Genomic DNA, 12,253 nt, shown 5'->3' on the forward strand with positions numbered 1-12,253 from the left:
CAATATTACTGATTTGACTGTAAATATATGAGATGGGGTTGGGAGGGTGCATCAAGGCATCAATGAAGTTACAACTGGACAATGAAGTGGTAGTCAATCGGAGTCAAGGAAGGAAAGTTTTAGTCGTTTGCGTCTATTACTTTTATCTCCATCAGTTGTTAACCAGTTGACTCACCCTTCTTCAAACTAACCATCCCGTAGAAAGTTTGACAAGTATTGCAAATTTCATTACACCCGATTCTTTTTTTACACAGGGGATGCGTACCGTGTGAAAAAAATCCGTGTAAAAATAATCCGTGTTATTTCGAGAAACTGTGCAAAAAAAGCCGCGCAAGAAATATAATAGAAAGTTACCGGATCTTTGAGTAAGGCCGTCTTCAGTGTCTCGTACTTGACTCGACTTGTTGGATCATTCTGCTGGAACGAGATTCATATTTTCCCATGGGTTTCGTGTAAGTGTCTCTGCTTACAGGTCCACCACCCCCATTTTTGGCCCTTCATACAGCAATATGTTGAATTAAAAACCTTAATCATATTGATAATATTCACATTTCAAAAAAGTGGCAAAACGCCTTTTAGCTGGCAGCTCCTAGGGAACAAAACACCACGCGTCGGCGAATTAGCATTCTGGTATGGATAGTGGGTGGAGACGCAAGTACTTTGTAGGTTAGTGCCACTAGGGCGTTTTGCCTCGTCAAAATGTTAGATGTTTCTTCAAAATGTGGAAATTTTCGGTTTTTCCGACCTTCCCATACACTATTTTGGAACTTTTTTCGCTTAACCTACATAATTTTAGATTTAGTTTTGTTACGGACATCTTAATGACGGTAAATATGAGAGAAACCACAAAACTTCCTTGAGCTTATTAACGATGAGCTCTGTGAATTAAAAGCTCGAATGGTAGTTGATCTCACTTTTGCCTGCTGTTGCCAGCTAGTAACGGTTTTTGTTAAGCTAAATAGTTCATACCCCATGGCTATATGTTATTAAAAGAAAACAAACAAAACTAACATTTTTCTTATATACATTTTTTTTTATTATCATTCATTATTTTATTTTAATATATGTACATTTGATGCTTGTTATTATGTTTGATACTGCCATCCACTTTTCCCCATCCTTTCAGGATTCAAGATTTTTCCTTGAAAGACTTCGGATATCTGGTTCCTCAATCAAGTTATTGGTTCATAATTTTGTGGGCTTCGTGGCCGTGCGGATAGCGACGTCAATCGTCTAGACGCATGTGCTATGGAGTGTGGGTTCGATTCCCGCCTCGGTAAAGAGAAAACTTTTCCTAATCAAAAAATTTTCCACTGGTCCACTGGTTTTATATGTCCTGTCCGTTTTCTCGTACTACGTGTTAAGTGTTCAGTCTGTACGACCTCTGGACGATTTGTATATAACAAAACATACTAAGAAAATCCCAGAAAATGCTCGAGAAAAGCTCAATCATGGCTAGCTTGGTGGATCAATTAGGGATTAAAATGTACACTGAGAACAACACCATAGTAACGCTCACTATATCGGGGAAACAAACATTTTACCACTTGATTTGTGCAGAACGCAGCTTCTATTAGAAACAACTGCGATTTGTTGTTAGTTTCACCATGCTTTAGTCAATAATGAACTGCCATTGGTTTGACCATTTATTTATTATTTATTCAGACTAAGGCCGAAGTGACCTGTGCGGAATATAAGAGTCTACTCCATTCGGCTCGGTCCATGGCTACACGTCGCCAACCACGCAGTCTACGGAGAGTCCGCAAGTCATCTTCCACCTGATTGATCCACCTTGCCCGCTGCTCACCTCGCCTTTTTGTGCCCGTCGGATCGTTGTCGAGAACCATTTTAACCTGGTTATTTTCCAATATTCTGGCTACGTGCCCGGCCCACCGCAGTCTTCCAATTTTCGCGGTGTGAACGATGGATGGTTCTCACAACTGCAGATGCAACTCGTGGTTCATTCGCCTCCTCCACGTACCGCCCACCATCTGCACCCCACCATAGATGGTACGCAGCACTTTCCTCTCGAAAACTCCCAGTGCGCGTTGGTCCTCCACGAGCATCGTCCAGGTCTCGTGTCCGTAGAGGACTACCGGTCTAATGAGCGTTTTGTAGATTGTCAGTTTGGTACGACGGTGAACTCTATTCGATCGGATCATCCAAAGTACGTACGATTTTCAGCTACTATGCGTCTCCGAATTTCTCTGCTGGTATCATTTTCGACAGTCACCATTGAGCCCAAGTACACAAATTCTTTAACCAACTCGATTTTGTCACCATCGATGCAAACTCGAGATGGATGGCTTACATTGTCTTCTCTTGAACCTCTTACTATCATGTACTTCGTCTTCGACGTGTTGATGACTAGTCCGATCCGCTTAGCCTCCCTCTTCAGTCTGGTGTAGGCTTCCTCCATCTTCTCTAAGTTACGTGCCATGATATAAATGTCGTCGGCGAAACCAAATAACTGGACGGACTTCGTGAAAATCGTACCACTCGTGTCAATCACTGCCCTTCGTATTACTCCCTCCAAAGCGATGTTGAATAGCAGACACGAAAGATCATCACCTTGCCGTAACCCTTTGCGCGTTTCTCGGGACTCGAGAATAGCCGATCGATTGTATCATATGCGGCTTTGAAGTCGATAAATAGATGATGTGTGGGCACGTTGTATTCGCGGCATTTCTGCAGTACTTGGCGAATGGTGAACACCTGGTCCGTGGTGGAGCGTTCACCCATAAAGCCCGCCTGGTACTGCCCCACGAACTCCCTTGCAGTTGGTGCTAGTCGACGGCATAAAATTTGGGAGACCTGTGCATAGAACCTTTCTTTCCCGTCGTCGGGTCTCCCTTCGTGTAGGCAGTGCACGTTGATGATACTATAGTTGAAGAAACGGTCTTTTATCCTCAGCTTGCACATCCTTGCGTTGATTGGTTGCCACCCAATCACGCGTTGGCCCATCTTCCCACCACAACTCGCAGATGGCCTGGGGAGGGATGAAGAAGACTTCTATGCACTGCACAGGCCACTCCGGCCTTAGTCTTCAATCTTTCTGGAATAACAGTCAAATTGTGCGCTTGGGTGAGTAGTTTGTTAAAAAAAAATAATCAGAGCATTCGGTTATTTCCGGCCTAATATGCAGCTTTCGTTTCAACCAAGATTTTTTTTTTTTGTGTCTTTATTAAAAAGACTTTCAGCCCGAGGCTGGCTCGTCTCCGAACTTTCAACCAAGATGAATACACTAGTAGGTGCTCCAATCTGACAAGTTTATGGGAGAGAAGAAGGCGGGGTGAAAAATTCATTTTCAGTGCAAAACGACAACAAACCGGCTGGCTCTCCCATACTAAAATCCAAGATGGCTGAATCATGAATTTGGCAGATCGGAACACCTAGTGGTGTATTCATCTTGGTTTCAACTATCCCCGCATTTCATCTTGACCCGGTGTACCTTATGCTAGATAGGTGCTTTCCATACTAAGCTACAAAGGACCTCCGTTGTCCTTCGCAACTTAGCGGGCACTGATGAAACCAAATTCCCAGCACCAGTCACTTAGCCGAACTCTTGCAATCTATTTTTAGAACTAACTCTCTCTCATGTGTTGTTTGTACAATTCTAGAAAAGAAGGCATCTGTCGAACGAACTGGTTTTGTGGGATCAAACCCCACCGAAGGAAGTAGCTACCCTCCAATACATTTACTTTCAGGGGGGGGGGTAATTTTCAAACCCGCCACCGTCTAGGGGAACGGTTCGGCAATTCATCTCCATTTCCATCCCATCAAAAACAAAGCAAAAATTACGTAACGCTAATTTTGATGATTTTTGACCCCCACCCTCCCCTACGTAATACTTTTTGTATGGAAGGTTTAATTTTTTTTTGTATGGATCGTAACGCTCGACATGACCCCCTCCCTCCCCCTACAGTGTTACGTAATTTGAAAAAGGCCCCTATTAGTTTTGGTATTAGTGATCTGGTCAAAAAACTTTCCTATAAACGTTTTTTTTTAAGATTAGCAAAAAAAGTAAAGTTGAGAAAATATATAATCTTGAAGAATGAGGCACTCTTACTAGTGCGTAAATTCTTGAATGCAATGATATTATCAAAAATGAATCTGACGTGCAAATAACATCAGTAGTAAATAATGTTATCAATGAAAGTAAACTTCAACCATCCGCACTAGTAAGCTTCGATAAATTGATGACTGATTAAAAGAAAATGTTCGAAAGTCTTGCAAAAGTACCTACCGGCGCATACATAGCTTTGCAGCATCTGCTGCATCCTTTCTCTTCGACAACTACTGGAAATTGCTCAGATGGAAAACATCTGCCCATTTGCTATGTGATCTCATCGCGTTTTCTTCGCATCACTGCGATTGTGTAGCTCGTAGTAGTTATAATCGGTAAGTGTTTATTGCGATACCTTCAAAATCCTTTTTCATATCGTAATTAATATTCCTCCGCCTTGCACTAATGATGGAAAGTGAAACTTGATTTGCGGTTTTCCAGTTTTAATAGGCAAAACAAATGGTCTCGTTCGCATACAATTGTTCCCTAAATTTTCTGTTATGAAGCCAATAGTCTAAATTTCAGCTTCGTTTCCTCACATATTGACCAGGAAGTAAAACATTGTTGAGGTGTCAATACGAACACAGTTTTCTAATAAACATCACGCCACATGATTATAGCTGCTAAACCAATCCAAAACTGCATGCCACATTGGAAGTGCACCTCCGCCCACATACTGAAATACATAATTATTCAAATTTAATACTTTCACACGTACTACAAACTCCATTTCAAACAGTTGATGTTCATTAATTTTATGTTTTCCTTCTTCGACTATCACTTTTACCATAACGTGTCTTGTGATTGAAAAGCACCGTGTCCGAATGATTGGTGGTGATCCACGTTGAGGGAAGCTAAAAATAGTATCATCTAGCTAAGGCAGTCGATCGCCATCATGCAAAATTAGGTGCTCCCGCGATCAGCGAAAGCGCAAAATTCATAATGCAATTCATACATTATGAAACTCAGTGGTGCAACATGTGGGTGAATGAGTGCATCAGATGGGTGGAAAAAAAAAAGCGTTCGGCAATCGTTAATCACCCGGCGCCGCAGCGATGATTTCGTTATTGTGCGCAATGTCAAACCATGGCACAGTTTGTGCTCCTGCGAAACAAGCTCATTCATTGATTGTCCCCGTGGCATCGATCAATGGAAACCCCAACGAGGTTTTCAGATTCCAAATTATTTGTAATTGCTTGATAAAGTTGCAAAAACTGTTTGAGAAAACCTGGAAAATTGGAGGTAATTGACAAACCTCACATGAAATACAACCTACCTATGTACCTATGATGGTCATACACCTCGTATAGATCGAGGCAAAACCTAATGTACCATTCTAGGTTGCTTGTTCTTTGGTCACCAATAATCGCCAGCCTTCAAGCATACCAGCCGCACGCGCGTCTTTCTTCGATAACGCAAGGCCAGTGAGAGCGCGGTCTGCCCATGAGCCGATATCGTCATCCAAGTGAACGATTAAACATCACTTTTGCTATTTCAGATTTTGACCCGAAATTTTCAAATAAATGTTCACTGTCTTTCTCTTTTTAATCCCCATTAATTTTCCGTTATGGAAACTAATGGGGGAGAAACTGATCCAGGTGAAGAAAATTCTTGGAAATCATGGTTCAGAAATTTAAAAAAATAAAACTATTGAGCCGGTAAGAATATTAGATTGCAATCGTTTGTCTAAAATGAAGTATTTCGACAAAGACACTAGATATGAACACTCTAATGGTATAAAAGTAACATTTGGTGGTTATGTACTTCTCGATTATGTTATTATTGATAATGTAATATCCAATGTTAGACTTCTTTTTCCCAAATTGATGCACATCACATCATGTCACTTTTTTGTTCGAACGAATCTAAATGTTTTAAGGACATAGTTGGAGGAGTACCACGATGGCAGTCAATATGGCACCGGACCTTCCACGGGTCAACCCCACATCTCCCGCACTCCTCTCCCACCAACATTCGGATGCAGCGAACAGCATCGAACAAAAGTCTAATATTGAAATTACTAACCTGTTCACAGCATATTTATTCACTTCCCGTAATAATGAACATGTTTATCCAAAGAGTCCTATGTATTTCGGCTCGAATATTATCATAAATCAGCAGTTTTCTGCCAATTTAATAGCCGTTCGCGATTTGGTAGGTTTATCACTGCATTTCACTTCTTCTCAAAGGGCACGTAAAAAAACAAGGTTTTACTCACTTATCCGCACATGAGCAGCCCGAAATGTTGATGGAATGCAAATTAAACATCACTTTTCGAAATCAGGCACTTGTTTAAACCGAAAACTTAATATAAACTGCTATTTTTGCCCGAAAAAAAACGATTAAAAACTGATCGCGGAGCGAATGTAAACACCGCGGTGCACCGGCACCGGCAGCAGCAAACTAATAAGTAGGGTGGTTCAAAAAATAATTTTGCTCCGCCACGCTCAGTCGATTATGATTTATAATTTGGGTGTCATCCAATGGTTTGGGCTGGTTTGAATAGAGGCTTACCGTGCACAAGTCGTTTCAGGTTTGTATGACAGTTGATATGGCGAGGTTGAATTTTACATTATTCTGATTCTGGCACTCCGTCATTGGGCGCTAGCGAGGGGGGAGACCATATGACTGGATGAAATATTCAAGAGCTTCAACTCCATAGACAATCCATATTGAATGGTCGTTCCAATAGTTAGGAGTCGATTTTAATCGAGGTTGCGAATCTTTCGCATAATAATTAGGCTTCTCATAAGGCATCAGTGAAACGTGCAATTCAACAAAATACTCAGAATTTGTCAGTGATATCTATCGCATCATTTCTAGTCTAGTCTAGTCTACACTACCGCACCAGGGGCAGATGCTTCATACAAAAAGTGTGACATAAGGATGAGTGGGGTATAAAATGCTATATTTGCGATTCGTAATCAATGGATCTTCCTGCGGTTCGTTATGTGAAGTCTCTGGAATGTTGCTTTCAGCTATGTGGGTTCTCTTTTCGCCAGCTTTTGGAGGGAGGCGCCGGCTTGCGCTCAACCAGTTTTTGTTCAAATCGGGACACTCGGGGCATGGGACGGAATCGAGTAAGCGTAGTGGAGCTGGGGCGTTTTTTGAACCACCCTACTAATATTCTTTGTTATTTTATAAATACGACATCAATACTACTACAGTATATGACAGTTTTTATAGTACCAATACTTTCAAAGCTTTGTTTTGGTACTCAACCCACCTTCACCTTAAATGAAATCGGAATGTTTTGAAAATCAACTCAATTTTTTCTGTGAATTGGCTTTTTGTACAATTTTGGTAATTATTTAAAACAAAGTTGTAACAAAAAGGAGAGATCATTCAGAAGAACAGATTTGTCTTCTAGAAAAACGAGCAATTGGTATTGTTTTAAACATAACCGCGAGTAGACGTAGGACCTATATAAACGTAACGTATTTATATTTAACTTTTGAGGGTTTATGGTATTGATATTGAAAACAATCCATGCTGTGTAGAATTATTAGCAATTTGTTTATTGAAAACTTCCGAAAATAAAACTAATAATTAAATAGATAATCAGAATTGCGTTGTTTCTAACTATTAGGCCTATCAATGATATGAGTGTATTACTTCTACGTGAAGTTAAACGATTTACAATGATATGGAAATGCTAATATCATCTTTCAAACTAAGACGTAGAAGTTGATAGAATTAGAGGCATGAAAAAAGTTTTTGCCTTTCTCGTACAACGAAGTTGCACCGAAAGGCTATCATTGCACTCCGAAAACGAACTTTTTATATAGAAGCCTCGGATACCCATAGCACAGACAAACAGACATAACACATTGAACATTTACCATTGGCGTAAATAAGGGGGGGGCCGGCCCCCTCCAGACCTACTTGTGCCCCCCCCCCCCAGAAAATTTTGAAAAGTAATTCCAACTTAGTCAGTTTTTATTTCATTTACATATTTCCTACATATTTCTTAATTTTGATTATGAATTCTATAAACATATTTTTTGTTGCGTTATCACATCTATGACCATTTGTTCAGCAAAGCCACGAAATATTTAAGTTGGACCCCGGGAACATTTTCTCGATTTTTAAGCTAAAATCAATGCCGCTTCTAATTCAGTTGCTAGCCTAAAATAATAAATTTGTTCTGCATTTGTTTGACTAGTATCCTGGTCGCAGAAACATAAAAACATAATTGTATTAAGATATAAATATTTCTGTTCTATTAAACTATCATCCGCTTCAAAAAAGACTAAAGCAACTACATCAAAATGAGCACATGTACACAAATCCGGTCAATGAAATTTCGAACGACCATTCTTTCGAAAATCTTCGAGTTAATCGCAAGGTATGTCGCAAAACAGTTGATCAAATTCCTATGGAGCTTTTTGCTCTCGCTATATAATTCTGGCACAGAAAGATATAAAATTATAAAACTTAAGAATCTTTGTTACAATGACAGAAAAATCAACAACGCATTCCATTGAAAGTATTAGGAAAAAACTTAGGCAACCTTCGCACTCACAACAGAGATTGCATTAAAGAAATATTTTTATAATCCTCAAAAGATCTTGTTCTATTTAACTCTTTTGTGCCTGCTTTAGTTAGAATTTGTTTTTTTAGGATAAAAAAAATAGATTTAGAAACCAGTTCGTATCAGAAAACATTTCTTTTGCAGCACAATTCAGATCGATTTGGTTGCTTCTCAAGTCTCTTTGATTTTTGCAGAGAAATCTCTCACCTATTGAGAAAACCATAATAAAGCCTCTTTCTACCGTCAATAACTACAAAAACCTTATGTTATTCTGGAATTTGATTTATGACTCATGGAATTTATGACTCATAAAAAACACTTTAGGATTCCAAATTTGTGTTCATCGGTACTTAACTATTTCAGCACATAGCATACATTTTGGAATTGCATGAATACTTATATTGATTATGACAAAATTTCGTGGAATTTATTCCACATCTAAAGAGTTTAAAAAATTTCAAGTTTCAAAAAAATCGAGATCTTTATGCATTAAGTAATCATGGAAATGCTTGAAAACTTTCAGAAATATACTCATATCGAATTTCATTTATAGATAATTCGAAGAAGATTCTTGAATCTTAGATTACACACTTATCCACATTTAGTAACATGGAGAAGACAAGTTTTGAGCGTCAGCGACACAGCGTTTTGAAGCAGTCACAGCATCATTGGAAATCAATTGTATTATTCGCGATTTATGTTAGTTCTAGGACGAATGAGCGATAAACTTAGTCAAACAATTTCTATTGCAATCCATGCGCACAGTGCTTTAAATCGCCTTTGAAAATTACATCCCACCAGCTGGTGCCATGGCTCCCCCTAGACCGAGACTCTAGTTACGCCTATGACATTTACTCATCAAATTCATCGTCGTTCAAACACTGATTTCGGTTAGTTGGGCAAATCACAAACCAGATAGCGGTAGTGAGCAAACGTCAAACTCGAGCAAAAACGATGCGCGCGCCACGAGTGATCGATTGGCCAACTAATGATTATTTGAATTGACCAGTAAATCATTGAACGATGGAAATTTGACGAATGTTATGTCTGTTTGTCTGTGCCCATAGTGTTATATCACGTTATATACCAATCGACTCAGGTCGACGAACTGAGCGCATGTCTGTCTGTCCGTGTTTTTTTTTCTTCCTAAACAATGGAGGGGGAATCTGCTCAACAGACATCCTGGGTTGACCAGGAAGTACGGGGTTAGGGATCACCGAGGGAGGCAGGACTACATTCCCGACCCGCTAAACCGTTTCCATTGCCGCCAAGCCCATAGTCCCTTCGGTACAACCAGAAAGTAATGCTTCAAAGGGGGGCCAGTGCACAACGCACCCTCGAGGTTGGCTGCGTGTCCTTGCAGCACCGAACATCGTAACTCGCTTTTTTAGAAGAACACCATGGTATCGTGCCAGCGCGTTGCCGGCTTTCCAGGTGGCCTTACCACGCCCTATGTCCTCGGAAGGTGGGAAGGGTCGACTTCGCGCTTGCTTCTTTCTGCACGACTGGTATCAAGAATGATGATGCCGCGTGCACCCCAAATTGACTTTTCTGCGATAGGGCCTATTCGCCAGCACACAGAGGGACTTGCTGACGCGAGGCCTACGCTTGCCCCAGCCTTGACGAGGACCCCTTTCCGTCCTCGGGCTCGGAACCCGCCCGGTTGACCGACGCCGCGAAAGCGACGATACCAGATCGAGTTCGACCACAGAGCATGACCACCGGTATGACCCATGAAGCCGACTCCGATCCCTTGGACCCCCTCTTATTTCCGCCTGAACTAGCCGTCCTTGAGTCCACGCGCCACCTTCTGTGTAGCTCCGAGACGATTTGGGCGATAGCCGATAAAACGGCGTTCCAGCCAACTTCATCTTTACACATCCTCCGAACTAGGTTTTCCGGGGTAGTGTCCAGACCACATGTGGCAAGCATGTGGTCACGCATTGCGCGAAAACGTGAGCACACGAACAACACGTGTTCCGCCGTTTCCTCTAAACCTGCGCACACCAAACACTCGGGCGAGGCCGAGCAAGCCAGCTGCGTTACCTGCACTTTGATTTTGCAGCACGCTTAAACGCCGGGCACAGCGAACCCCCTATGGGGTGCTTGCTGTTTACAGCTTTGCTGGAACAAATCAAACAATTGGGAGGGTTCGTGCAGCATTGTGCCTTATGTCCCTCCAATCCGCAGCGCCGGCAAAGATTCCTTCTGTCAGGGCCTTTGCAGTCCCATTGCTTGTGCCCTGGTTCCAGGCACTTGAAGCAAACTTCGGGTTGCTCGTATATGCGCACAGGGCATACCGACCATCCCACCTTGACGCTCCCTAACTTGACTACCTTGGAGGCGTCCGCTGCAGATAGCCGAACCAATGCTACCTGCGTCCCTGCCGGACCTTTCCGTAGCCTAACGGCTGCGGTGGGCGTCTCCACTTCACACTGTCGCCGCAGTGCCGTGACGAGCTCTTCGACTTCAGTGATCTCGTCCAGGTCTTTAACCCTTAGATTCACCTCCGTCGTGAGTGCCCTCACCTTGACCGTCTCGCCTAGGGACCTCCTCCGCCAACTTCTTGTAGGCGGCGCCCTTTTGCGAGACGCCCCGCTTCAGCTCGAGTATCATCTCGCCCATCCGGGTACGTCTTATTCGACGTACGTCGGCGCCGAGTTCACCGAGCTTGACGTCACTCCTCATCGCCTTCAAAACATCCGAGTACTTAGCCTCGTCCGCCGTGATGACTAGGGCATCGCCCTGGAGCGATTGGCGCCTACCCTAGACTTCTTGCTACCCTCATTCGCCTGGGCCTTCTTTTCGGCTCTTGACGTCTTCAGTTTCCTCTTATTCTTGACCAGGGTCCAGGAGGCGTCTTCCCCCTCTGTTTCCCTGGTCTGGTGCGGCTGAGAACTTTCATCCTGCCGTAATCCCTTGCCACCGTCTTGCCTGAGTGGACGGACCTTTCCAGGTCCTTCCTCCCCGGTTTTGGAGGTACCTGACCGGAGTTCAGCTTCCCAGCCCCACTACCCTTGTTCGGGGTAGTAACCCTCCGCGTTTTGGAGCGGCCCCCAGAGAGCTCATCCCCTGGAGACTGTCTCCCCCGTTTTTGTGACTGCTCCGTTGCAGCAGTCACCCCCGACGTCCCAGCAAATACTTGAGCCTCAGTCTGGGTAGACTTTGGCACCACCGTCTTCGCTGGCACGCATTCGGTCGATTCGACCTTGCCCGAGTCCGCGAATCCTTGGGCCTCAGTCTGGGTAGACCTCGACTCCACCGATTTCGCGTGTTTACATTTGGCCGTCCCGACCGCCCTCTCCAGCTTGGCGTCCAGCATCGACTTTCGAAGTTTCTGCAAGCTCCTCTTGAGGTCCTTGCTGATATTATGCTTCGATGACGCAAAGTCGATGATGGCGTCCAGCTGTTCCGTCGCCACCTCGAAGGCCGAAAGCCCATCGCGTTTACGGTTCATCGCCTCCACAAGCCATGGGCCGTCAATAACCCCTACCGGCGTTTTTCTAGCCGAGAGGAAGGTTGAGTGACCCACGCTGGGGCTGCGCACTGAGCTGCCGACTATTGCCTCTGGCCTCCTAGGCGGAGACCTGAACAACCCACCTCTTGCGAAGGGGTTGTCGCCTACAATACTACCACTAATTGAAGAATTGACT

Source organism: Armigeres subalbatus, chromosome 2 (genome assembly GCF_024139115.2).
Source record: "Armigeres subalbatus isolate Guangzhou_Male chromosome 2, GZ_Asu_2, whole genome shotgun sequence".
NCBI lineage: Eukaryota > Metazoa > Arthropoda > Insecta > Diptera > Culicidae > Armigeres > Armigeres subalbatus.